Below are 25,871 nucleotides of genomic sequence, written 5' to 3' on the forward strand. Positions count from 1 at the left end.
GCCACCACTCAATTTCAGAAATAAAAATATAAATAAAGCCTCCCATGTTCCTTTTCTCCCATCCTGCTCTTCCTCCTCACCTGACACCCAAGTGGTGACCACTGTCCTGAATGTCATTCTTCATGCCCACAAGGATTTCATTATCTTTACTACACCTGTACATATTAGATAGTATATATTCTGCATGCTTTAGTTTATATACTTACTGTCATACTTTGGGCTTCTGCAACTTTCTTTTTTTCATTCAACATTTTAAAAACAATTTACCCATGTCTTAACACCTGTAGTATTCTATATTAGGGATATTTCATAGTATTTTTACCTATTGTCAGGTTGTGAACATTTAGGATATTTTCACCATGAATATGGTGAAAACGAATATTCTTGCACGGGTCTTCTGATACTTCTAGTGCTTTCCACTAGGCTACACAGCCTGTGAAGATAGTAGTGACTCCACAAATATGTGTAGATTCTAGTTACATACATGCTGTCAGTAAATGTGTGTTGTGCCATCCTGGAGAGAGTGGAGAGGGAACAGAGCACCAGTGGAATGGATGAGCTGGACCCAGAACAACATGGCAGGTAGAACTACATGTAAGAAAAACCCTGCTAAAAAGTGGAATGAGGATGTTTACAGCAGTGTATTGACAAGAACCAAAACATGGAGAGAGCCCAAGTGTCCATCGATGGATGAATGGATAAAAAAGATGTGGTGTGTGTACACACACACACACACACACACACATACATACACACACACAATGGAGTATTACTTAGCAATCAAAAAGAATGAAATCTTGCCATTTGCAACAATGTAGATGGAACTGGTATTATGCTAAGTGAAATTAGTCAGAGAAAGACAAATATCTTATAACTTTACTCATATGAGGACTCTAAGACACAGAACAGATGAACACAAGGGAAGGGAAGCAAAAATAATATAAAAAAGAGGGAGGGTGACAAAACGTAAGAGACTCTTAAATATGGAGAACAAACAGAGCATTACTGGAGGGGTTGTGGGAGGGGAGATGGGCTAAATGGTTAAGGGGCATTAAGGAATCTACCCCTGAAATCATTGTTGCACTATATGCTAACTAACTTGGATGTAAATTAAAAAATAAATAATTTTTTAAGTGGAATGGGTACAAGAAGCTCCAGGAAAAAGTGTGTACCCCACCCCACCCCTGATCAATTCCTAAACTCCTCTCCTGGAGGAGCTCTGAGGCCTCTAAGAGATGTAGGGTCATACATCAGTATTTACTGGTTAGAAAGGGTTCAGTCTGACTCTGATTTTGTTGATTATTAAATTAAAAATGCCATGAATGTGAAAGTTCTTCTGAAATATTTGACTAATTACCTGGATCTGAAACTTTTTTTTCCACCACTGTCTCTGAATTTTTTGGAATAGCTATTTAAAAAAAATTGTTTTTAATGTTTATTCATTTTTGAGAGAGAGAGAAAGAGAGCGTGTGCATGAGCAAGCAAGTGGGGGAGGGGCAGAGAGAGAGGGAGACACAGAATCCAAAGCAAGCTCCAGGCTCTGAGCAGTCAGCACAAAGCCCAACGCGGGGCTTGAACCCACAAACCATGAGATCACGACCTGAGCTGAAGTTGGAGGCTTAAGCCACTGAGCCACCCAGAGGCCTCTTGGCATGGCTATTTTTTAAGAGAATGCATGCTCCAGAAAACTTCAAGTAACCCTGTAACCTGATGTTTATTCGTCTGAAGTTCTACATCCATCACCCTCTGATTTTTGTTTTGTTTTAATTCCAGTGTAATTAACATACAGTGTAATATTGGTTTCAGGTGTACAATACAGTGAATCAACACTTCCCTACATCATCCAATGCTCATCACCACAAGTCATTCCTTAACCCCCACCACTTACCTCACCCAGCCCTACACCCATCCCTCTATTCTGTTTTCAAGATTCTCAGAAAAAGTTAAACATTTATTATTCCAATTTAGTCTGCTATAGCAAGTGCTCAGATTTTTGCCCTGAGTTTGGAGTTTTTAATGAAGCTAAAATTAAAACTGCTCTCTTGACCCAGCTACAAAGGCCCTTCCTTTATGTAATGGCCTTCACTCACATGAGAATCAAGCTTATTAGTCAACCATCCCTCACAGTAAATGAAATTCTCTAAATCTCAGTGAAACAATGTTTGCCTTTGGCCCTCTTTAACTAAAAGAGAGAACGGTTTAGACACAAAGAAAACAGTTAAAATTTGGGTTCCTTTCCTCCCCAGAATGTGCTTGCTCCAAAGTAGGTCAGACTGTGGTGTTATAAATCTTAACAATTCTCTTTAATTCTTTCACTGCTACACTTGGGGGCTTGGAGGAAAGGGGAACTTGTCCAATTAATTAAAGAAAAATCACAGTAGAAAAAGAAAGGCTCCTCAAGTGTTGAAGTTCTTCATCTCTACCCCCAATGAGTTCATCAATGTGAAATTTATTATCGTAAGAATCACTGGTGCTGAGGCAATTATACAATGGATGCTTCAGACCGCAAACATTCAATCTCCCTCCTGGTGTCTAAGAAGGAGGCTGACCCAGCTCCGGAGAAAGGGCAAAACTGAGCTCCTACAAGGGGAACCTATAATGAACCTTCACCATTCTGAGCTTGATGTTCCTACCCAGAAAGCCCAGAGAAGGGCTTTTCCAACTAAGGATTCGGCAGAAGCTTGCTAGAAAGCATAGAATTTAATGGAGGTGTGTGTGAGTGATGTGAACACGCTAAACACTTTGATATTCTCTGTGTGCATATTTTTCCTGAATCCAAATCCTTTCTTTTCTTTGGCCCCTAGCTTATACTTCTACCTTAACCGTGGAGCGGTACAATTGTTCCCAAGAGCAACCTTGCCAGAAAGTAAGTAGTATAGTTTTGCCACCTGATCCAAAGTTTGTCAGTTAAATTTTTTTTTAAGGTTACATATCTGTGTCTTCAAAAACGTTTAAATTCCTTTTTCTAAATCATAACAGGCCAGCAAAATCTGCAGGGCTTTAAGGGATTAAAAAAAAAAAGAAAAAACCTATGGCGTATTCTCTTACCATGTCTGAGTCTGCAAAAAATTATTCCAGAAAAATGACTCCTCATTAAACTATCCTGGAATAAAACCTTCCAGTGTCCCCCAATTAACCAATCCAGGACAACGCAGTTATCATCAACACTCTCACTTCTATGTGTCTAAAAGATAGAGGCCCTTTTATAGCTTTCACTGAAAGGAAATACATTATTCTAATTAATGTCTATAAAGTTACAATCTTAAATACATTCATCAACTATTGCCCAAAATATGTGGCCTAATAAAGAATCCCAAAACTCAGTGATGTAACGGAAGTATTGATTTCTTGCTCAGGCATCTGTGTGGGTGGTTAGATTGACCTCAGCTAGGTTGGCATCAGGCTGTGGGTTGGGACTTGGGCTACTCCATTTGTCCCTCATTCTCCTCAGATCAGTGGTTTCAGATGATCTCCTGGTGGGGAAATGCAAGAACACAAAGAATGAGTCCATGCCTACCGATAGATTTAAAGTTTGTGCTCGCTCTGTGGGTGAATTGTTTTTGTTTCTTTTGTGGGGGGTGGTATTTTTAGTTTAAATGAAATACTTATTTTAAATCAAAAAATAAAATAAAGTCTATGCTCACTTTCCAAATATAAACATTTCTTTGACCAAAGCAAATCACATGGCTAAACCCAACATCAGTGGAGTAAAAAAATAAACTCCACTTCTCATGGAAAGAACTGTATACTCACAAGTCAGAGGGTATGGATTGAAGAACAAGTGGGGTAAATAATGTGATCTATCACTCTAATGTTTTCTAGTTTATTTTTTAAATTAACAAAAAATTTTTTAGAGAGAGCACAAGCAGAAAAGAGGGGCAGAGAGGTAGAGAAAGAGAGAGAGAGAGAGAGAGAGAGGGAGAGAGAGAGGATCTTAAGCAGCCTCCACACTCAGCATGGAGCCCATTTCAGGACTTGATCCCACGAGTCTGGGATCATGACCTGAGCTGAAATCAAGGGTCAGACATTCAACCATTCAACCAACTGAGCCACCCAGGTGCCCCTTTAAATTTTTATTTTAATCACCTGGTGCTCATCACAATAAATGCACTCTTTATTCCCCATCACCCATTTCACCCATCTCTCCCACCCACCTCCCCTCTCTAGCCATCAGTTCTCTAAGAGTTTGTTTCTTGCTTTCTCTCTCTCTCTTTTTTCCCCTTTGTTCATTTGTTTTGTTTCTTAAATTCCACATATGAGTGAAATCATATGATATTTATCTTTTGCTGACTGATTTATTTCATTTAGCATTATACTCTCTAGCCCCACCTCCATCCATGTCATTGCAAATGTCAATATTTTGTTCTTTTTTTATGGCTGAATGATATTCCATTATATATATATAAATACACACACACACACACACACACACACACACACACATCCCATCTCCCTTATCCATTTATCAATTGACAGACACTTGGGCTGCTTCTGTAAGTTGGCTATTATAAATAATACTGCTATAACATAAGGGTGCATGTATCCCTTTGAATTAGTGTTTTTGTATTCTTTGGGCAAATATCCAATAGTGTGATTACCGGGTATTAAGATAGTTCTATTTTTAACTTTTTGAGGAACCTCTTTACTGTTTTTCAGAATGGTTGTACCAGTTAGCATTTCCACCAACAATGCAAGAGGATTCCTTTTTCTCCACATCCTCACCAATGCCAGTTGTTTCTTGTGTTTTTGGTTTTAGCCATTCCAACAGGTGTGAGGTGACATCTCACTGTGGTTTTGATTCACATTTCCCTGCTGATAAGTGATGTTGAGCATTTTTTCATGTGTCTGTTGGAGGTCTGGATGTCTTCTTTGGAGAAATACCTGTTTATGCCTTCTGCCCATTTTTAAATTGGATTTTGTGTTTTTAGGGTGTTTAATCTTTTCTACTTTAACTAAAGCAGCAGCCTATAACCCTTTTAGGCACCTTAGAAGACTCATACAATCTGATAGACACCCTGGATTTGAATGTTGGCTTTTCCACTGACTGACTAGGAAAACTATAGGAGATTATTCATTTTTTCCAGGCCCAGTTCCTGAATCTGTAGAATGGGAGAGCAAATAACTTTATATGACTATTCAAGCAACTGAATGAGTCAGTATATATATAAAGCTTAGAATAATGTGATGTCCATAGTAAAATGGGCTCAGTTGATAGTAGCTGCTGGTATAGGGTTATTCAATAGACATTTATTGAGAATTTACTACATGCTAGGCATTTTGCTAGTGTGTGGTGATAGAAAGATAAATGATACAGTTCCTGAAGATGAAGAGTATTAATTATGTTTGAAACAGGTAGCAGTCACTAGGATAGAAATGTATGGGGAAGGGAAGAGGTACCTGAAGCATCGGGAAAAGACTCCCGGTAGAGATGACACATAGAGTCTAAGAAATTGAATAGAAATTTGCCAGATAGGTGAAGAAGGGGATTCAGAGAGGGCATTTCAGGCAGAGGAACAGGCAAATAGCTCAGATGACAGAGTCATTCAGTGGATATGTAAGAAGGAAGGAGAGAAACTGAAGAAGTATGGTTGTGACAGGGGACAAGTTCAGTCATCAGAAGTTTACTTTACTAAGAAGTTAGATTATATTCCCAAGTCCATTAGCCCTCCAGTTGTGTTCAGACTGGAACTATTTACTTAATGACATCTTCTCCAATTTGCATCAATGCTACATCATCCCATTTAAACTCCTATGACCTGGTACAGAGAGAAGTTTGGAGTCTGTTGGAAGAGAGATCTTCAGCTATAGTTGCTAGAAGAGAGACAGGAACTTGGCTGCACCTTCAATTCTATGAAATTCAGCAAGGGTTTAATGGAGTGTCCTTTTGTGCCAAGCACTCTCCTTGGCACGTGGGATGGGGGATTGGGGTGGGGTGAAAAAATGGGAACAGACATGAGCTCCACTTCCAGAAATTCCAAGCCTAAGGGTTGGGTTCTAGCTATAGGAAACCCACAGTATGTCCCATAGAATTGCTGCAGCGGTCACATGTGCCCTATTCCTTCAGCCTCCAACAAGCTCCATTCACTTTGGGGGTTACACTTCCTGCATCAGTAAGTGGGGATCACCTCCACTGGGCAGGATGGGTGAGAAATGCTTTCCTGGGTTCCACCCAATGCTGACCTTTCCTCTCCTCTCCACACTCCCCACTGTTATCCTGAGGAGAGAAGATGGAGTCAGCAGGGGGAAGGTTGAGGAATAGGAGAGGCTTGGACACAGGATATGTTGCCTCTACTTTGGAAAGATAAACTGCTTGTAAAGCCCAATTCTGTACCTCATGAGCATTGAAGACACAGATTTTAGGAATGAATCAGCAATGAGTTTCTGCTGAATTTTTAAGTTTTAGCTGTCACACCATTCAGTGGTCATTACCCCTTTTTGATGAATCCGCAAGGTTTAGCTTTGTAATTCCCAAGAAATTCTGAGCTTCAAGAGACACTCTGTATTGTATGCTAGTGAATCCCTCAGGCCATGATTTTTATTTATTTATTTATTTTTTTGTTCTGTTTTTGGAGAGAGAGTGTGTGAGCAGGGGAGAGGGGCAGAGGGAGAGGGAGAGGGGAAGAGAGAGAAAGAGAGAGAGAGAGAGAGAGAGAGAGAGAGAGAGAGAGAGAGAGAATCTTAAGCAGGCTCCATGCTCAGCCCAGAGCCCAACACAGGGCTCAATCCCATAACCCTGGGATCATAACCTGAGCCGAAATCAAGAGTCGGATCTTCAACCAACTGGGCCACCCAGAAGCCCCCATGATTGCTCTTTCTAACAGTGGATCTATACCTCCCCATCTAGAGTGCTCTAGTCCCTGGGGACCCCTCATGCTGCAGCATCCTCCTGCAGGATCCACCTCCCTAGATCCTCATCAACCTTTAGGCCAAAACACACTCTGCTTCAGCCACCTGAGTTCATGCCCTTCTTTCTCACCATAACTGGCCCCAACCCTTAATGCCTGGACCTCTAAGAAAATGGTCTTGTCATCTCCTCTTATGAATATTGGGTGCCATTTTATTTCATCTCACCTCAAGACATCTGGAGCCAAAGATCAGCTCCTGACATCTGGAGCTCCTTCTAGGCCAGTGGATAGGATTCACCCTCTTTATGGATGATGTTGATGGAACTGACCCCCACTAGGAAGACATTGGAGGCAGGCCTTGCCTTGACCCGAGTCAAGCAGGATCCAATTTTCCAATTCTGTTCATTCCCTGCTGCAGCTGTAACAACTTACCACACGCGTGGTGGTTGAAAATTGTCCAAAGGGATTATTTTACAGTTCTGGAGATCAAAACTCTGAAGTGGATCTCACTGGGCTAATACCAAGGTGTCAGTAAGGCTGCATTCTCTTCTGGAGACTCTAGGAATCCTTTCCTTGCCCTTTACAGCTTACGGAGGCCACAGGCAGCCCTTGGCTGGTGGCCCCTTCCTTCATTGTCAGAGCTAGCAATGGTGGATTGAGTCTTTTCCCTCTGCATCACTCCAATGCTGGTTCTTCTGCCTCCCTCTTCCACATTAAGGACTCTGAGATTACACTGGGCCCCCTCGACAATCCAGGATAATCTGCTTTAATCAGTCAGTTGATTAACAAGCTTAATTCCTTTTGCTCCTTTAATACCCCCTTGCCAGGTAATCTACCATGTGCACAGGTTCCTGGGCTTAGGACAGGGACATGTCTGGGGAATCACGGTCCTATCAAGCACACTAATCAAGGAGAGGTGCAGGACAGACATTTCCCAAGCCTGGTTAGTGGGACAGACACAACCGGAGACAGCCACAGGGTGGAATGCTTCCAAATCGGAAGGGCAGAGGAAATACAGTAAAGCATTTCCTCCCCTCAAACTTGTCTTATCCTCAGTATTTCAAGCTGCCAAAAAAGCTGTAGCGGGGGTGAGGGGTGGGGGTGGGCTTTCCCTTTGTTTAAAGCTGTTGCTCTGACATGCTAATGATGGAGAACTTCTCTAAGCCTTCAAAGAGTGGAGAGGGCAGATGAGACAGGAGCTAAAGCCTGCCCTTCTTCCATCTGCTAGGGGTTACTTAACATTGTTCTGCGGAGGTGTTCCTCACATATTCCAAGAGGATTAGGCCATCTGCCTCCCTGTCTGTAATTACTTGCATACTTGTGCTTCTGCTCCTAGTGCACTATGTTATTATGTTTTGGGCTTTTAAAGTATGACGTGTGCCTCCCTTTTCTGAATTCAGACTTCCTCAGACGATGGCACAGATTTTCACTTTGATTCTAAGCCTCTGCCCCTTCAGTGCCCGAGAGAGGGCACTGAGCTTAGTGGGTGCCCAAGCGGCTATGGCACTGGCTGTATAAGGAATCTCTGGGGGATGTTTGGAGTCCTCGAGTGGCAGGGAAGCCATAAGCATGCTCTCGCTTCCCGGGAAGGAGGAGTTGCAGTAAACAGGAAATCATCTGCCATCAGTTGTTAGCATTGTGCGAGCCATTCTGCTTTATAACCCAGGACAGCATGGAAGGGCTGCTGGGCATCTAGAGCAGGAGAGACTAGGAGGGAGGGGGGAAGGGGATGGTAAGCTGAGCGTGGTACATCTCACCACTTTGTCAGCAAAGAGAAAAATACTGGGATGAGAGCCAAGCAGAGGAGTGGACAGATTGTCCCCTGTGTCCCCAACCTTAGAGGCAGGGACAGTGATGGCAATGGCTTCATAGGTGATTGGAGAGTGAACAGGTTAGAAAAAGAGCAGCAACTTCCTCTGCCAACTTTGTCTGGTGTCACATGCTCTTGTTATGATTTCCACATAATACTAACAACCAGCAAATCAACAAATTACCTGGTGGGAGAAATTATTGAAAGAGCTTTCCTTTTAGAGAATGTGCTCAGAGAAAGTAACTGCTGCCCTGAGCACCGGCCCCAGCCGCATCTCTACATCTCTAGTCCATTCCACCTACCCACCCATCCACCCATCTGCTCACGTGCACTCATGTGTCCACCTGCCCATGTGACCACCCCTCATCATTCTCCACCTGCCCACGCCACTAACCTACACCACCACAGCATCCAGCCTCCAACTGCCCGCCCCCCACTGTCTCACACCATCACCCTCAGCCAGCATCCACCTGACTGCCCCCTCCTCCCCTGCTAACCCATACCACAGCCAGTTCATCCATGCTCCATCTTTTTTGCTGAAAAGAAGACTACCTCAGCAAGATGGCAGGATAAGAGGTCTTCATTCCCAATTAGGAGGACTGGAAGACTGGAGGGCAAGAGAGTCAGAGCATGTAGTCTGTGGCTCTCCCAGAGGCACATGCTCTTGCGGTGTGAGGAACCACACATCCTACAAGGATGGACATCTTGTCTGAGTGTGTGTGCTGGGGAGAGTTGACCTGGGACCTGCCCTAGTCCCCAGCCAGGATTCTGTTGCCATTTTTTTTGTTGGAAAGGCACAGAAAGCCCCAAATGAGTATTCAGAACTCACCTGTATCATAAGACTTCAGCTAAAGCAAATTCTGGGTGTGAACATAGTGTCTATAGGTGAGATCTTTTCTTTTTGAGTATATGACATAGTCACATGCTATTAAATTTAAAAGGAACAAAAGGATACACGGTGAAAAATCCTTCCCCCACCCAACCCCTGGCTCCAGGTACATAATTACTTCACTGAAAATAGCTAATGCAATTAATTTCTTGCATATCCTGCCAGAAAAATGAAATGCATGCACAAGTAAACGTGTATAAGTATTCTCTCCCCTCCCTTTTTAATCTTATTTTTAAATTTTTAAAGATAGACTTTTTTTAAAAAAATCAAAATATATTAACATACAATGTTATATTAGTTTCAGGTATACAGCACAGTGATTCAACAATTCTACACATTACCCAAATTCACCATGGCAAGTATAGTCACTGTCACCATACAGTGTTACTGCAGTATTATTGACTGTATTCCCTATGCTGCACTTTTCATCCCTGTGACCTATTTATTTTATAACTAGAAGCTTAGAACAATTGTAGGTTCAGAGCAAAATTGAGGGGTAGGTACAGAGATTTCCTATATACCTCCTGCCCCCACACATGCAGGGCCTTCCCCATTAGCAATACCCCCCGCCAGGGTGGTACATTCACTATAATTGATAAGCCTACATGGACACATCATTATCATTCAAAGCCCATAGTCTATATTAGGGTTCCCTCTTGGTGTTGCACATTCTAGGGGTTTCGACAAATGCCTGTTGTGTACCCATCTTTATAGTATCAGACAGAATAGTTTCACTGACTTAAAAATCCCCTGTACTCCCCCTATTCCCACGGACCCCCTGGCAACCACAGATTTTTTTTTTACTGTCTCCATAGTTTGGCCTTTTCCAAGATGTCATATAGTTGGAACCATACAGTATGTAGCCTTTCCAGATTGGCTTCTTTCACTTGGTAATAAGCAATTAAAATTCTTCCGTGTCTTTCCACGGCTTGATAGCTCATTTCTTTTTAGCACTCAATAGTATGCCATGGTCTGGATTTACCACAGTTTATTTATCTATTCACCTACTGAAGGACATCTTGGTTGCTTCAAAGCTTTGGCAATTATGAATAAAGCTGCTATAAACACCTATATCCAGGTTCTCATGTGGACATTAAGTTTCACCTCATTTGGGTAAAAAACCAAGGAGTATAACTGACGTGTTGAACAGTCTCCCGTCTCTTTTTATCAAAACAGTAGCTTCCCATGCACAATGTTCTGCATCTTGCTTTTTAAATTTATGTTTTGGAGATCACTCCATATCAGTTCTGCTTAATTCTTAATGGCAGTTAAAAAAAATACATGGAAAGGATCACGAATCTAAGCCTATAATAACCAGGACAGCTTTTCCTTTGGTGGCTTTCTTATGAGACATAATCTGGAAGATGAAATTTCCTGTTGAGGAAAAAAACATGGTACAAGTAGTTCATCAGCCTTAAACAGTTGGGCAGGGGATTACTTTCTGGAAATAGGGACATCACCATGGGGTACACAGGATGGTAGCAGGATTTGAAAAAAAGAACAAAGGATCTGGAGACTGAAGCTGATTGAGAGTCTGGCTTCCTCTCTTACTAGCTGTGTGGCTTTAGATGGGTCATTCATGAATAAGGACCCTCCGTTTCCTCATCTGTAAAATAAAGCCAATAAAAGTGGATATCTCTGAGGTTTTGAAAGAACCAAAGGAGATAGCACCAAATGGCTCGCTCTGTTTATTCTCGCAGCAACATTTGCCAAATGCTGGCTGTACATCACACAGAGTTCCAGGAACTGGGATGCTGGGTAAAAAGATGGCAAATTCCCTCATGCCGGTGAAGCTTCTGCTCTCCTGGTATGGGGAGACTGAACATATAAGCAAACAAAAGATTTCGAGATGGGGAGCTATGAAGGAAATAAAACACGGGGACCCAGTAGTGAGTGGTTGGACGGGGAGGTCGTAAAAGTGGCCTGCTCAAGAGCTCCCTGCAGGGCTGGCACCCCACCCCTGCAAGGAAGGAAGGGTGTCGAGGCTGTGAGCAAATTCTCCGTGCCCACTCAGTGCCCAGGGAATGCCACCCTCGGGAAGGAAGGTTGGTATCTTTTTTTTTCCAACAGAATCTTCTCTTCCTAATACTTTCTCTGCCATAGGCATGTCTGGGGCCGAGGGCATGAAGCAGGGCAACAGAGGCCATGGGCCTGTGTAATACTTCTCTGGAACAGATCTGGAACAGGAGACCAGGGGGTGAGCTCCCCCAGCGAATGCATCTTCAGTGCTGCCTCTGCAGCTGGGACAAGCTGCTTGTTGTTTTGTTTGCATTGTAAGGCTTTTTTTTTTCCCCCTGCTAACACTGCAAAGCCGTGCATTTGCGTATATCTGTGCTTGTAAAATGGTGTGCATCTAAAAGGGGAGAAACCAACACATATATAAATGTATACACATATGTAGCAGTATTTCTAAGCTCTTGTGTACTTTTGAAGTACATTGAGAACAAAACAACTTCTCAGATTCACCCTCCATTCAAAAGAAGGACTGGAGCAGCCCCAGGGGAGGTGAGAGAGGGCTGGTGTGTCTTAAACGGCAGTAAACTAATCCGCAGAGGACTCGCCTGGACTCCTATCCCCAAATACCCCAGAGATTACTGAGAGGCTCCCAGCCCAAATCCAAGTCATCCCCTAGCAACCTTGTAAATAGTAGTAGTAGTAATAACCATCCTTTATTGAAGCATGCTGTACACAAAGTCCTCAGGCTAAGTATAGTCCATACATGTCTAATTCTTACAACAAAACTCCAAGATTATTACTTCTGAGGTGGGTCTTAGGAACTTGTAGGCAGGGGAGAAATCAAAAGGAGAATCTGTGCCATTCTCCAAGGAAGGCTTGATTTAAGTTATATAACTTGACTAAAGACACAAGCTAGTCAGTGGCAGAGCTGGGATCCCTACACAGACCTATCTGATTGTGAATTCAGCATCTGTCTACCTGGAGGACTCCATTCAGGCCCATGTCTCCCCCTACAAGTCACCAGAACTGTCAGATTGCTGATCTGCTCTCAGGGATCCCACTAGACCGCCAGGCAGAGCCAGTTTCCTACACAGTGCCCGTGTTCTGGCTCCTGGTGGTGAGAAGTTGCGTGTAACCTCTGACCTCAGCTTGCAGCATGGAGGGAGGCCTGGCCCTATCTGTGTTGCTATCCCATGCGGATCCCTGCCTCTGTCTGCCCTCCACTGACCAGCCTTAGCAAGATGGAAGACAGAATAGAAATCTATTCCAGTCTTTTCTTCTTCAATCAAAGCTTACCTATTCCAAAAGTAGTTTAGTTGTTGCCCAAGGCCAGGTGAGTGGGGGAATGGGGCATGACCACTAATGGGTAGTGGCGTTCTTTATTGAGGTGATGAAAATGTTCTGGAATTAGATAGTGGTGATGGCTGTGCAGCACTGTGTACTAAAAATCGCTGAATTGATCAATTGTATGGTATGTCAAATATACCACAATAAAGCTATTGAGAAAAAAAAAATCCTTAGCTGCCCCATTCCCCATCTTTTCATGGCTAATGGGTGATCAGGTATGGTGAGTTTTAAATATGTCTACAAATCTTTGATACTCTTCCGTTCGACAGATGGCATTTAATTACCTTCCCCTTGAGTATGGGCTGGACTTAGTTACTTCATCCCAAAGAATGGCGTATGCCCGCAGTGAGAGAGTGTGATTTCCAAGACTAGGACATGGACAACATTTGTAGCATCTTCCCTACTTCTCTCTCTCAGATCACTCACTCTTGAGGAGAGCCCACAGCCATGTTGTGAGGATACTCAGACAGCCCCCCAGAGAGGTACACGTGATGAGGAACTGAAGCTTCTTGCCAAGAACCATATGAGTGAGCCATCTTGGAAGCACTCAAGGCATCACATGCAGACTGCAGCCCCCGCCAGCATCCTAACCACATCCTCATGAGAGACCCTGTACCCGAACTGCCAGCTAAGCTGCTCCCAAATTCCTGACCCACACAAACTGTGAGATATAAATTTTTACTGACTTAAGCCACTAAGTTTTGGGACAATCTATTACACAGGAAGAGATAACTTTAGATACAGTAAAATACACATTAGGTGGTTCATTAGATTTTATTGGCTAACAATGTGGACAAATGTTGGGTTACTGTTTTATCCTTCCAGAATAACGCCTTTCTATTTTAACAGAGGGACCCTGGAGACACAGTGCCCCAATTCAGAAGCATCGTGACAATGGTGAGCATTTCAGGCTTGGTGGCAGATCTGTTGGGAGGTTATTTTTGGTCCAGGGCTGGGAAGTTTATGTGACTTCTAATCACTCCATGCAGCCAGCTGCCTGTTCTTGGTAGGAGTGTCCCTGCCCATTCCTCAGGCGTCCCAGAGAAACAATTCCTGTCAGAGGCAACATGGGCAGAGACTCAATAATGTCACCACTGTCCAAGTGACAGGAGAATGCTCTTCTCTCTGCAGGCTCTCATTCCCCTTGCTTTTTTTCATGGCACCAGCTCCCTTCACTTTATCTCATCTCCCATGAATAAAGGTCAGTCATTCTCTCCTTTATCTCCTTCACTGAGGGGGTCTTTCTATCGCAAGTAAATTATGTCTTTGCTGCCTGCTGACTTTTTCTTTTTTCTTTTTTTTTTCATTCCCTCTGTCTCCTTTGACATTTGTTTCTGCTACAGTCCTCTGGAAATCCTAGAATTCTGCTAATTTACCCAAAGCTGGTGATTGGGGTATAAGAGCCCCGGAGACCATAGCAATTACTTCAGAGGTTTTTATGCTTGGCTGAAACAGAAAAGATGAGCACACGCATGCACACAGCACACCATCACAAAAACAGCAAAAAGGGGAGCGTAATGGCTCAAACTTCGCCGTTGACAGGTCTTCCTCCTCACACTGAGGCTGAGGATTGTCACTGTATAACAAAAAACAAAACCATTCCTAAAGGATTAAAAATAATCTCTCAAGCCTATAATATCTCCTTCTCCATAATCTGTACCTTCCAGTGTTTCATTTCTCCATCTACTTTGCATATGTTCATAAATTTTCTGTCTTTCCCTAACAGTATAAACAATTGCTCAGTATCCTAACTCCAGGTTTTGAGTTTCATGCTTTCATTGCTAATCCTCTTTTAGAAACCAAGAACTACGTTGTGACCCCAGGTTTCCCATATTGAGTCCTCAAAGAGCACTGTAGGGAACTCATAGGGGAACACAGGATATTTTACCTCTTTTGATGGAAATGCAGCAAGACTCCACATGGGGGGACAGTAGTCTGAGATAGTTCACAGTTTCACATTAGACCCAAATAGATTCTTTTTGAGAACATTATGTATTTAAAAAGCTGAGGTTTTCGTGGGCATGATGATAAAAAGGAAATGTCACCCCAAATTCAATGTGGAACAGAAAATGAAAATGGCAGTCCCCAATCTGATTCCAAGGTTTGAGAAATTATATAGTATCCAACAGCTACATATGCCCCATTCATAAGGAATTGTGATCTTTTAAGAATGGAATCATGATATTAGTTTTTTTCATTAATTTATGTGAGTTTTTTTCACATGGCAATGATTGTTAGGACGTAAATACCTATTAAGCTGCTTCGACCCACCTACTTACCACGTGGTATTTCTTTGGGCCTCAGGGCACTGGGGAAAAATAACTGACATACTAAGAGAGCAGTGAACTGAGAAAGTTTAGGAATCTCTCTTGTGACCTGTTGTGCCCTGGCCTTGCCCCATCCATCTCTATATTCCCCTGTCCTCTTCATCCTATGCCTTGTCATACGTAGAGCACTGGGCTCTGTTCCTCGCACTCACCATGTCTCTTTGCCTCTAGGATTTCACGCATGCCCTCCTCTGTGTTGGGAATGGCTCTTTTCTTTTCCTTGCTGTACCCTCTCATAACACCTGTATTTGCAACTATAATAGCACCTATCACATCGTGTTGCATTTATTTGCTTGCTCCCACTAGGCAGCGAGCTTCTTGAGAGTGAAGAACAGATCATGTTCGCCTTGGTGTACCCAGCATTGGCTGACAAAAGGATAGGGGGTGAGCCTGTTACTGGAAGCTTAATTGAAAATTCTGCTGGCTAGATGCTGCCTCTTACCCTCTCCTACACAGACAATCCTATTATCCCCAACCTCCCCTGCATCATCTGTACTGCAAGCACAGAGACCAATCATGGATCAGGTGGACTTTCTTCCCCCAAAAAGAACATCATTTAACATTTAACATACTAACAAGGTGACTTTCTGTTCCTCTGAGCAAGGCTCTTCCTCCCTTGGGTGCTCAGTTGAATTACCTGTGAAGGTGAGTATAAATATGCTCTATCTGCCCAAAGAGAAGGCAGCTACCAGTTCACCTCTGAAGGTACACTCACTCCAAGAATCCAGGATTGTACAGTGATTTATGAACTTAGAGTTTCCAAACCACTAGAGCAGAATTTATGTGCAAGACAAATGGACCAATCACGTGCAAAAAGAACTTGTTCTTAATGTGAGTGATGAAATTCATTAAATAAAGGAAACTCTTTTTAATTGGTATGTCCAGATAATTGAGGACTCAGTTCTTTGTCCTTGGCCTAAATCAGTAGATATTTTGCATGGGTTTAGGGCAGGTCTGAACCTTCAGTGAGACCTTCCCAGGGCCCAGGTTTATTCCCAAGGCCAACTTTGAACCCAAATAATTAATTTTTCCCTACCTTTCCCATGGCACTTTGCTCAAAACCACACGATGGTCTCTGTCATTGCCTTCTTTGATATTTTGGATTGTTTACTCACAAATTTCACCTTTTTTCCCTGAACTACTCTCTCCTAGACCTTCTACTCTCTTTTTCAGGTTTTAGACCCCATCCCAACTGGTTCTTTGCCGAAACTTGTATGCGTATTTAAGCCTTATCCAAAAGATAAACCATCTTCCTTGGTCCCTACACGATCCCGTAGTTCTCCCTCCACCCCGTACACCCAAGCTTCAGGAAAGAGTGGTCTGAGCTTGCTTTAACCAGGGTTGCTAGGACTTACCTAACCTCCATCTAGAACATACCCTCTTCAGGGCTGATGTACCCGACCCTATGGTCAGATGTCCATAGCATCTGACCTCAGCCTCATCTGCCTCTCTCTTTTCTGATACTACTGGTTCTCAGATTTCCCTGGGAGGGCTCGTTCAGACAAAGATTTCTGGGATCCATCTGAGAGTTTCTAACTTAGTATACCTGGTCTAGCACATACGTTCCTAACAAGTTCCCTGGAGATGCCAAAGCTTCTGGTCTTCGGGCCACACACTGAGAAGCATTATGGGGAATAATTTTGTCTACTCTCCTGTTTGCAGTGCCCTGACCTTCAAACATTTGGAAGTATCTTGAGACATTTCTTGGTAGTCACAACTTGGGTGGGTGAGTGGTACTGGGATCTAGTGGGCAAAGACCAGGGATGATGCTAAACATCCTAAAATGTGTGGAACAGTCACACACTTACCCCCAATAAAGAATTATATGGCCAAAACGGTTAGTGTTACTAAAGAACCCTTGAGAAACCCTCCTCTAGAGATTCTGTCCCAGGCTGGCTGGTCTCTGGTCACCTGCTCTGTTTATCCACTCGATCCCTATTGCCCTTTGTTCCTCTTTGTGTATATGTCTTATCCGTCTCTAATTTTTCATGTCACTATCCCTCCTTATTTAAGATTTCATCATCTCCCATATGGATTACCTACTGCAGTAGCTTCTTCGAGGACTTTTTGACAATAAGGTCATCCCTTCCAAATCGATACAAATTCTGAGCATGTGGCATCCCTACTTAAAAGCTATCAATGCCTCCCTTCCCCATCAGTGCCTCAATGAGAAGATGTCAGGACCTTGGAACATGCTGACTCCTTCCAGCCTCATGAGTCTGTTCTGCCCCTTCCCCACACACCATGTTTCTGCCCTGCAAAGCTAAACACAGTTGCCCATAGATGCCACTTGCTGCCTCATCTCCAGGTACATATTCTGTTCCTTCTTTCTAGAAGACTCTTTATTAATCTCTGCTTGGCTAATTCTTTTCCAACCTTTAAGACTCAACTCTAAGTGCCACATCCTCCAAAGAACATTTTCTGAGCCTACTCACTGGCTGAGTTAGGAGTTATATCTGTGCTCATCTATCCCAATATGAATCTCATGGAAGGGGCAGCATAGCACAGTATTCAACACTATACCTCTGACCTGAATTGCCACGACTTAAATCCCAGTTCTGATGCTCACTAGCTGCATGATCTTGAATAATCTACTCAACTGTCTGTGTATCAACTGTTTTGTCTGTGAAATGGCAGTGATATGGTACCTACCTCATCAGGTTGTTGTGAGAATCAACTGAGTTAATATGCAGGCATACCTTGTTTTATTGTGATTCACTTTATTGTGCTTCTCAGATATTGCAATTTAAAGGTTTGCAGCAACTTTGTGTCACGCAAGTCCATTGGTGCCATTTTTCTAACACCATTTGTTCAGGTCATATCGCTTTGTCACATTTTGGTAATTCTCTCTATCTTTCAAACATTTTCATTATTATTACATTTGTTATGGTCATATGTAATCAGTGATCTTTGATGTTTCTATTGTATTTGTTTTGGGGCGCAGTGAACCACACCCATATAAGATGGCAAACTCAATAAATGTTGCATGTGTTCTGGCTACTCCATGAAATAGCTATTCCCCATCTCTCTCCCTCTCTTTGGACCTCCCTATTCCCTGAGACACAACAGTATTGAAATTAGGCTAATTCATAACCCTCTAATGGTCTCTAAGTGTTCATGTGAAAGGAAAAGTCACTCATTTCTAATTTCTTAAATCAAAAGTTGGAATGATTAAGCTCAGTGAGGAAGGCACATCAAAAGCCAAGATAGGCCAAAAGTGAGGCCTCTTGTGCCAAACAGTTGGCCAAGTTTTGAATGCCAGGGAAAAATCCTTGAAAGAAATTAAAAGTGGTACTCCATGGAACATATGAATGGTAAGAAAGCAAAACAGACTTATTGCTGATATGGAGAAAGTTTTGGTGCTCTGTTTAGAAAATCCAGCCAGCCACATCATTCCCTTAAGCCAAAGCCTAATCCAGAGAAATGTCCTAACTATGTTCAATTGTCTGAAGGCTGAGAGAAGTGAGGAAGCTGCAGAAGAAAAGTTGGAAGTTAGCAGATATTGGCTCATGAGGTTTCAGGAAGACTGTATCCATAACATAAAAGTGCAATATGAAGCAGTGAGTATTGACATAGAAGCAATCCAGAAGATCTAGCTAAGATAATTAACAAAGGTGGCTACACTGAACAACAGATTTTCAATGTAGATGAAACAGACTTCTATTGGAAGAAGACACCATCTTGGATTTTCATAGCAAGAGAAGAGAAGTCAATGCCTGGCTTCAAAGCTTCAAATCATAGGATGACTCTCATGCTAGGAACTAATGCAGCTGGTGACTTGAAGTTGAAGCCAATGTTTATTTACCATTCTGAAAATCCTAGAATGTTTAAAAACTATGCTAAATCTATTCTGCCTGTGTCCTATAAATGGAACAACAAAGCCTGGATGACAGCACATCTATTTGCCATATGGTTTACTGAATACTTTCAGCCCACTGTTGAGACCTACTACTCAGAAAAAAAGATCCTTTCCAAATATTACTACTCACACTCAATGCACCTGGTCTCCCAAGAGCCCTGATGGAGATGCACATGAGATGAATGTTGTTTTCTTGACTGCTAAAACAACATCCATTCTGCAGCTGATGAATCAAAAAGTCATTTCAACTTTCAAGTCTTATTATTAAGAAACACATTTCATAAGACTATAGCTACCATAGAGAGTGATTCCTCTGGTGGATCTGGGAAAAGTAAATTGAAAAGCTGTGGAGAGGATTCACCATTCCAGATGCCATTAACGACATTTGTGATTCATGGGAAGGGGTCACTATATCAGCATTCACAGGAGTTTCAAAGAAGTTGACACCAATCCTTATGGATGACTTTGAGGGGTTCCAGACTTCAGTAGAGGAAGTAACAACAGGTGTGGCAAAAATAGGAAGAGAACTAGAATCAGGAGTTGAGCCTGAAGATGTGATGAATTGCTACAATCTAGTGAAAAACTTGAACAGATGAAGAGTTCTTCTTATGGATGAATGAAGAAAGTGGTTTCTTGAGATGGAATCTACTCCTAGTGAAAATGCTGTGAAGGTTGTTGAAATGACCATAAAGAATTTAGACTATTGCATATACTTATATGATAAAGCATCAGCAGGATGTGAGAAAACTGACTTCAATTTTGGAAGAAGTTCTACTGTGTGTAAAATGCTGTTGAACAGTATCACATGCTACAGAGAAATCATTCATAAAAACAGCAAATCCATGCAGCAAACTTCATTGTTGTCTTGTTTTAGGAAATGGCCACTGCCACCCCAACCTTCCACCATCCTCATCAGTCAGCAGCCATCAACATCTAGGCAAGGCCTTCCACCAGTAAAAAGATTACAACTCTGATTATGACATCTGAAAGCTCAGAAGTTGGTTAGCATTTTTTTTTTTTTTAGCAATAAAGTGTTTTTTAATTAAGGTCTATACATTTGGGTTCTTTGGAGATAATACTGTTGCATACTTAATAGACTCTTGTGTAAACACAAGATTTACATGTACTGGGAAACCAAAAAAATTTATTTCACTCACTTTACTGCAATATTCACTTTATTGCAGTGTTCTGAACTGAACCCACTATACCTCAGAGGTAGGCCTGTACACGTAAAGCACTTAGAATAGGGCTTAGCAATTAATAAGCAGTTTCATAGTGATGGCCATTATGATTATTATTTACTTCTCCCTTTACCTCACTGAATGGTAAGCTCTGTGAGGATAGCAACATGTCTTTGATTTGAGGCTTTGCACCTCAAATAAGGATAATAGAGTTTCTCGCTTTCTTCTGCTACCATAATGGAAAGCCATCAGGAGATAATGAATGTATGAAAAGTATAGAACAATCATCAACTGTAAAAGATTTATTTTCCTTACCCACTTTTTTTTTAATTAATCTGGAACAAGGACTAACCTATGATTATTTGCATACTGCTCTTCACAGAAAAGTTACAGAAAATGTTAAGTGAGAAATAAATTTGCTGAGGCTCTAAGAAGCTAGAAAATGCAGGGAACATCTTCAGGTTACAAAATCATGCTGGTCAGTGATCAGCATTTTCCAAGGAGTATGTCAAATCATTGTTCCAGATGATACTAACAAATGTTTTCTGCTTTTTAGTTTGGGGTGGGAGAGTGGATCTATAGTGAAATAAATTTGAGAAATACTAGATTAAACAAATCTAAACAAGTTCCTTTGTGGGATGACTTTTCAGAGACTTTAATAAGCTAATCAGCACCATGAATTTCTAGGAGGGGATCTCAGATTCATCAAGGGGACAGAATTTCCTAAAGCTATCTGACTTTAGAACACTTTTCCATCAAGGGTCTTGGGAAACAAGTGTTTCACTGTACACACTTTCAAAACACATGGTGGAAAACATTGATTCAGGCTAGCTCTCATGGATATAACATATATATTTTATGTTATATCCATGTCTGTAAATAACTTAAGATATTAAATAACTTACCCAATTGACACAGCCAATGCAAGAGTCTGAGTCCTGCCTGGATTTTTCCAAACAACCATACTAATGCCATTCTCTTCTTAAACTCTCAGAAAATAAAGGCCTGAGGCTTCTGATTTTGTTCCAAAGTGGTTTTCAACGTCAAATTCCAGATTCTCAAATTCTCAAGAAATTTCAATGCGAAGTTTGTGAAAAACATAAATGAAGTATATTTCATCTACTTTCCAGTCAAATTTTGAATGATCCTAACTTCTCTGAAGTTCTAAATCTAACCTCCCTCTCAAGACCTCTTCTTTCAATGCCTACATATAAGAGGAGCTCAGTTAATACTCACTGAGCATTGAATCTTCCATAATTTTTCCTATCAGTGAGAGACCATCTCCTTCCCCCCAAAATACATTTTCTGTGCTTTTCAATGGTAGTTTTCATAACCTCCCATATAACTATTTATACATATTCTCTTTCCAGTACTAGATTACAAAATCCTAAAAGAAAAGATCTTTGTCTCATCCATCCCTATAAATTGATACCAAAACTTGATCCCAGAGAAAGAGCTCCTATAATCATTTACACATTACTATAAATTAATGTTCATCATTTCTCATCCCATATTAACCCAAGCAGATTAAATTTATGTTGCAGTAACAAACAGCCCCAAGATCGCAGTGATCTAAACCAATAAAAGTTCCTCACATGTGTTACAGGTCTCACGTGGGTCAGCAGAGAACTCTGCTCCATACAGTCATTCAAGATCTAAGCTCATGGAAGGCTTGACCAGTAACCTCCTCGGTCACTATAGCTGGGAAGAGTGCTAGCGTCTCACATTCAGCATCTCCTGTCTTGACCCAGAAGTGACACAAGCTACTTCTGCTCAAAGCCTGTTGGTGAGAACCAGTTGTATGGTCTTTCCCGACTGCGGAGCTGGGGAGGGGGGCAGAGGAGCCTAACCATCTCATGTGACCAAAAGAGAAGGAAAATCAGGTGTAGGTAAATTCTGTAAGTCTCTATCATACTGTGAGTCTGTAAAAATTAAGCTTTATTTCTAATAATGGAATGAGGACATTATACCCTTATTAAATGCTTAGGGTAACTTGACTAATGAATGAATTGAAAGTTAGAGGTATTTCCAAGAACAGAGAGTGTTCTCTCTGACCTTGGGCAAGTTTGATCACCACTCTGGATCCTAGTTTTTTTTTAGTCTGTAAGACAAGAGAGTGGATAACATTACTTCTAAGATCCTTTCTTGCTCAAATATTCTAATATTCTATGGTGTAGTAGGGGCATTTATCTCCCAGATTGCCCTCTTTTTATCTATAAAAGAGATCTTGTTAACAAAGGCCCAGCCACACTGGACAGAATTATATCTTGAACACCAGTTGTTTTTTTGTCCAAAATAAATGGGAAACTACAGAGGAGAGAACAGTGCAGAAAGAAAGGATCCAGAAATAGCCTTTCCTTTCAAGCTGGAGTCAAGCAGGAGCCTTGAGCAGACTGGAGACATCCACTTTGCTTTGGGGAGATGCCAAAGTTGTCTCTTCAATCAAAGAGGATTTTAAGAGGAGCACAAAAATTCTTTAACGTTCTCTGAGCTGCTCTCTGGCCCTGGCCCAGGAAAGAATGTTATTGTAACTGAGAACCCAGGACATCTGGCAGTGTTATATTCTTGTTTGGCCCAGTACAGTTCTTTATTTATTAAAGCCTCAGGTCTCCTCAGGCCATGGTTCAGTGTATTAATTTATGTAGTTTGCCTCCCTAGAGAAAAGACCGATTTGAATACCCTCAGCTTCATTATGACCAGGTTTGTTGCTGAGATATTAATGCTGAAGCTTTTTATTTCCTCTCCTTTCTTATTATGTCTGTAATAGGAATGTGGGGCCCACTCTAGGCAACATTCAAGATCCAACACCTCTCCCTTCCCCTTTCAAGTGCCCCTTTCTTGCTTCGCTGTACCAATATGAATTGGACTCTGGATTTAGTTCATTCCATTGTAAGTTAACAAACCTGATATTTCTTGAGTGCTAAATATATGCAAGTCTTATGTTAGTGTGAATTAAATGAGACCCAGTCCCTGCCTTCGAGGGCCTAGGAATGGACAGACAGTCCCTGACAATAGTTCAAGTTATAACTTTTTGACTGTAGGATGGTATGAAAGCAATAAGAATTCAGTAGAAACTGTGCTTTGAATTTTGAATTTTTATCTTATCCTGGCTATATGTTATACAGTATGATATTCTCTTGTGATACCACAGCTCCCAGTCAGCCATGTGATCAGAAAGGCAAACAACCAATACACTTACAACCATTCTGTACCCATGCAACCATTCTCTTTTTCTCTTTCAGTACACTGTTCAATGATGAGATAGCCAACACTTCATTATAAAATAGGCTTTGTGTTAGATGATTTTGCCCAACTATAGGCTAATATAAATGTTCTGAGCACATTTAAGGTAAGCTAAACTAAACTATAATGTTTGGTAGGTGAAGTATATTAAATGCATTTCCACTTATGATATTTTCACTTTAGGATGGGTTTATCAGGACATAATTCCATCTTAAATTAAGGAAGGCTTGTACAGGGGAGCCATACATGGAGACAAACTTCTCCAGGAGCGTGTGGCAGGTGCAGAACTAGAGATTAGTCCAAGAGGAGGGTTGGGGAGGAGGGAGTGGGCAACCCTGCCCAAGAGGTACAGGTGAGACAGATTTCTAGAGAAGGATACTTGATCCGGGTCCTGAAAGATAGGTAAGAGTTTAGCAGATGTGGAAGGGTATGTGTCTGGGACAAAGTGTGATGGGGTAAAATAACATTCCATGCTTGAGGAACTTCAAATAATTTCAGTTGGCTCAAGCATGAATTCACTCAAGCATGAGTGAGAAAAAGTACAGAAGTGAGAAAGGGGCCAGATCACAGTGGACCTTGTTCTTTGAAAATGATTTAAACCGTCCTTCCCAAGAGTGTTTGGAGAATGGGTTCCCAAAGACCAAAATGTCTCCTGAGGTCCTAAAATACATTTTGATTGTCAAGCAGAGTCCCAGGGGAAAACAGCACTCTCACATTATATGTTTATTTACAAAGGGACCATTGGGAGGAGCATGGTATAGAATAGCCACAGGGAAAGTTCAGTGTCCAGGAGGCCAGTGGCAAAGGAGCTATCATCACCATCAGGCTGAAGGGATGAGGGGAAGGTGTAAGTCTTGGACCTCAGAAGGGGAGAGTCATGTAGAAGAAAGATGTGTAGAGTGTAACCAGTAGAATAAATCCCCCAAACACCATCTCCCTTTTCCCTCCAGTCTTCTGCCAAGTCTTATCTGTAGGCCCTAACTTAACCAGAAGCTAGAGTCCATTGACATACCTAGAATCTACTTTGCAGGGTATGAAAGACAAAATGCACCAGACAATTAAAAAGATGATATGCAGGCTATTGCAATAGAGAAAACATTCATAATGAGAAATGACTCCAATAACAGGAAAGGGGTCTGGGTTTTGTAGAAGCAAGTAAATAGGGGAATTGTGAAGAAGAGTGGAGATGGGTCTTACCTACATCATATGGGAAAGGGTGATTTTTTGTGGTCAGTCATTTCCCTGAACACAGAAGGATGGGAGAATTTCTTGACTGTAACTTGAGCATAGACCTCAGATGAAGTTCAATATTATTGATTCCTCTGTCATTCAAGATGAATGCATATTATTCATTCCTGAACATCTCGGAAGCAATCATAAGCCTCCTGAGTGGGACAAAGCAAAATCTAAGAAATAGTCTATCAAGTGGGAATGCAAGCTGGTGCAGCCACTCTGGAAAAGAGTATGGAGGTTCCTCAAAAAGCTAAAAATAGAACTACCCTACGACCCAGCAATTGCACTACCAGACATTTATCCACGGGATACAGGTGTGCTGTTTCGAAGAGACACATGCACCCCCATGTTTATAGCAGCACTATCAACAATAGCCAAAGTATAGAAAGAGCCCAAATGTCCATCGATGGATGAATGGATAAAGAAGATGTGGTGTATATATATACAATGGAGTATTACTCAGCAATCAAAAAGAATGAAATCTTGCCATTTGCAACTACGTAGATGGAACTGGAGGCTATTATGCGAAGTGAAATTAGTCAGAGAAAGACAAAAATCATATGACTTCACTCATATGAGGACTTTAAGAGACAAAACAGATGAACATAAGGGAAGGGAAATAAAAATAATATAAAAACAGGGAGGGGGACAAAACAGAAGAGACTCACAAATATGGAGAACAAACTGGGGGGTGACTGGAGGGGTTCTGGGAGGGGGGATGGGCTAAATGGGTAAGGGGCACTAAGGAATCTACTCCTGAAATCATTGTTGCACTATATGCTAACTAATTTGGATGTAAATTTTAAAAAATAAAAAATGAAATTAAAAAAAGTCATTTGTATAAAATAAATTAATTAATTAAAAATTTAAAAATTAAAAAGGAGTGCACATCCTGTGATGAGCACCAGGTGTTGTATGGAAGTGTTGATTCACTATATTGTGCAACTGAAACTAATAAACTGTATGTTAACTAACTGAAATTTAAATAAAAACTTTAAAAAAAGAAAAAAAAATAGTCTATCAAGGATTGTTGTTGGCATTGTTCCTATAAAAATCAGTTGAACCATTTGTTAGGGGTGATGGCAAAAATCAGGGTTTTTTTTTTACTTGTTTTTTGAGAGAGAGAGAGAGAGTATCTGTGTGTGAGATCCAGGGAGAGGGGCAGAGGGGGCGAGAGAGAA

The 25,871-nt window shown here is 41.6% G+C and overlaps 1 pseudogene; it reads left to right on the top strand.

Moving 5' to 3' along the window:
- The first annotated feature begins 16,951 nt into the window (after nucleotides 1–16,951).
- Nucleotides 16,952–25,364, top strand: LOC128314008 (tigger transposable element-derived protein 1-like; annotated as a pseudogene).
- The last annotated feature ends 507 nt before the right edge of the window (nucleotides 25,365–25,871 follow it).

Source organism: Acinonyx jubatus, chromosome C1, assembly GCF_027475565.1.
Source record: "Acinonyx jubatus isolate Ajub_Pintada_27869175 chromosome C1, VMU_Ajub_asm_v1.0, whole genome shotgun sequence".
Taxonomy (NCBI): Eukaryota; Metazoa; Chordata; class Mammalia; order Carnivora; family Felidae; genus Acinonyx; species Acinonyx jubatus.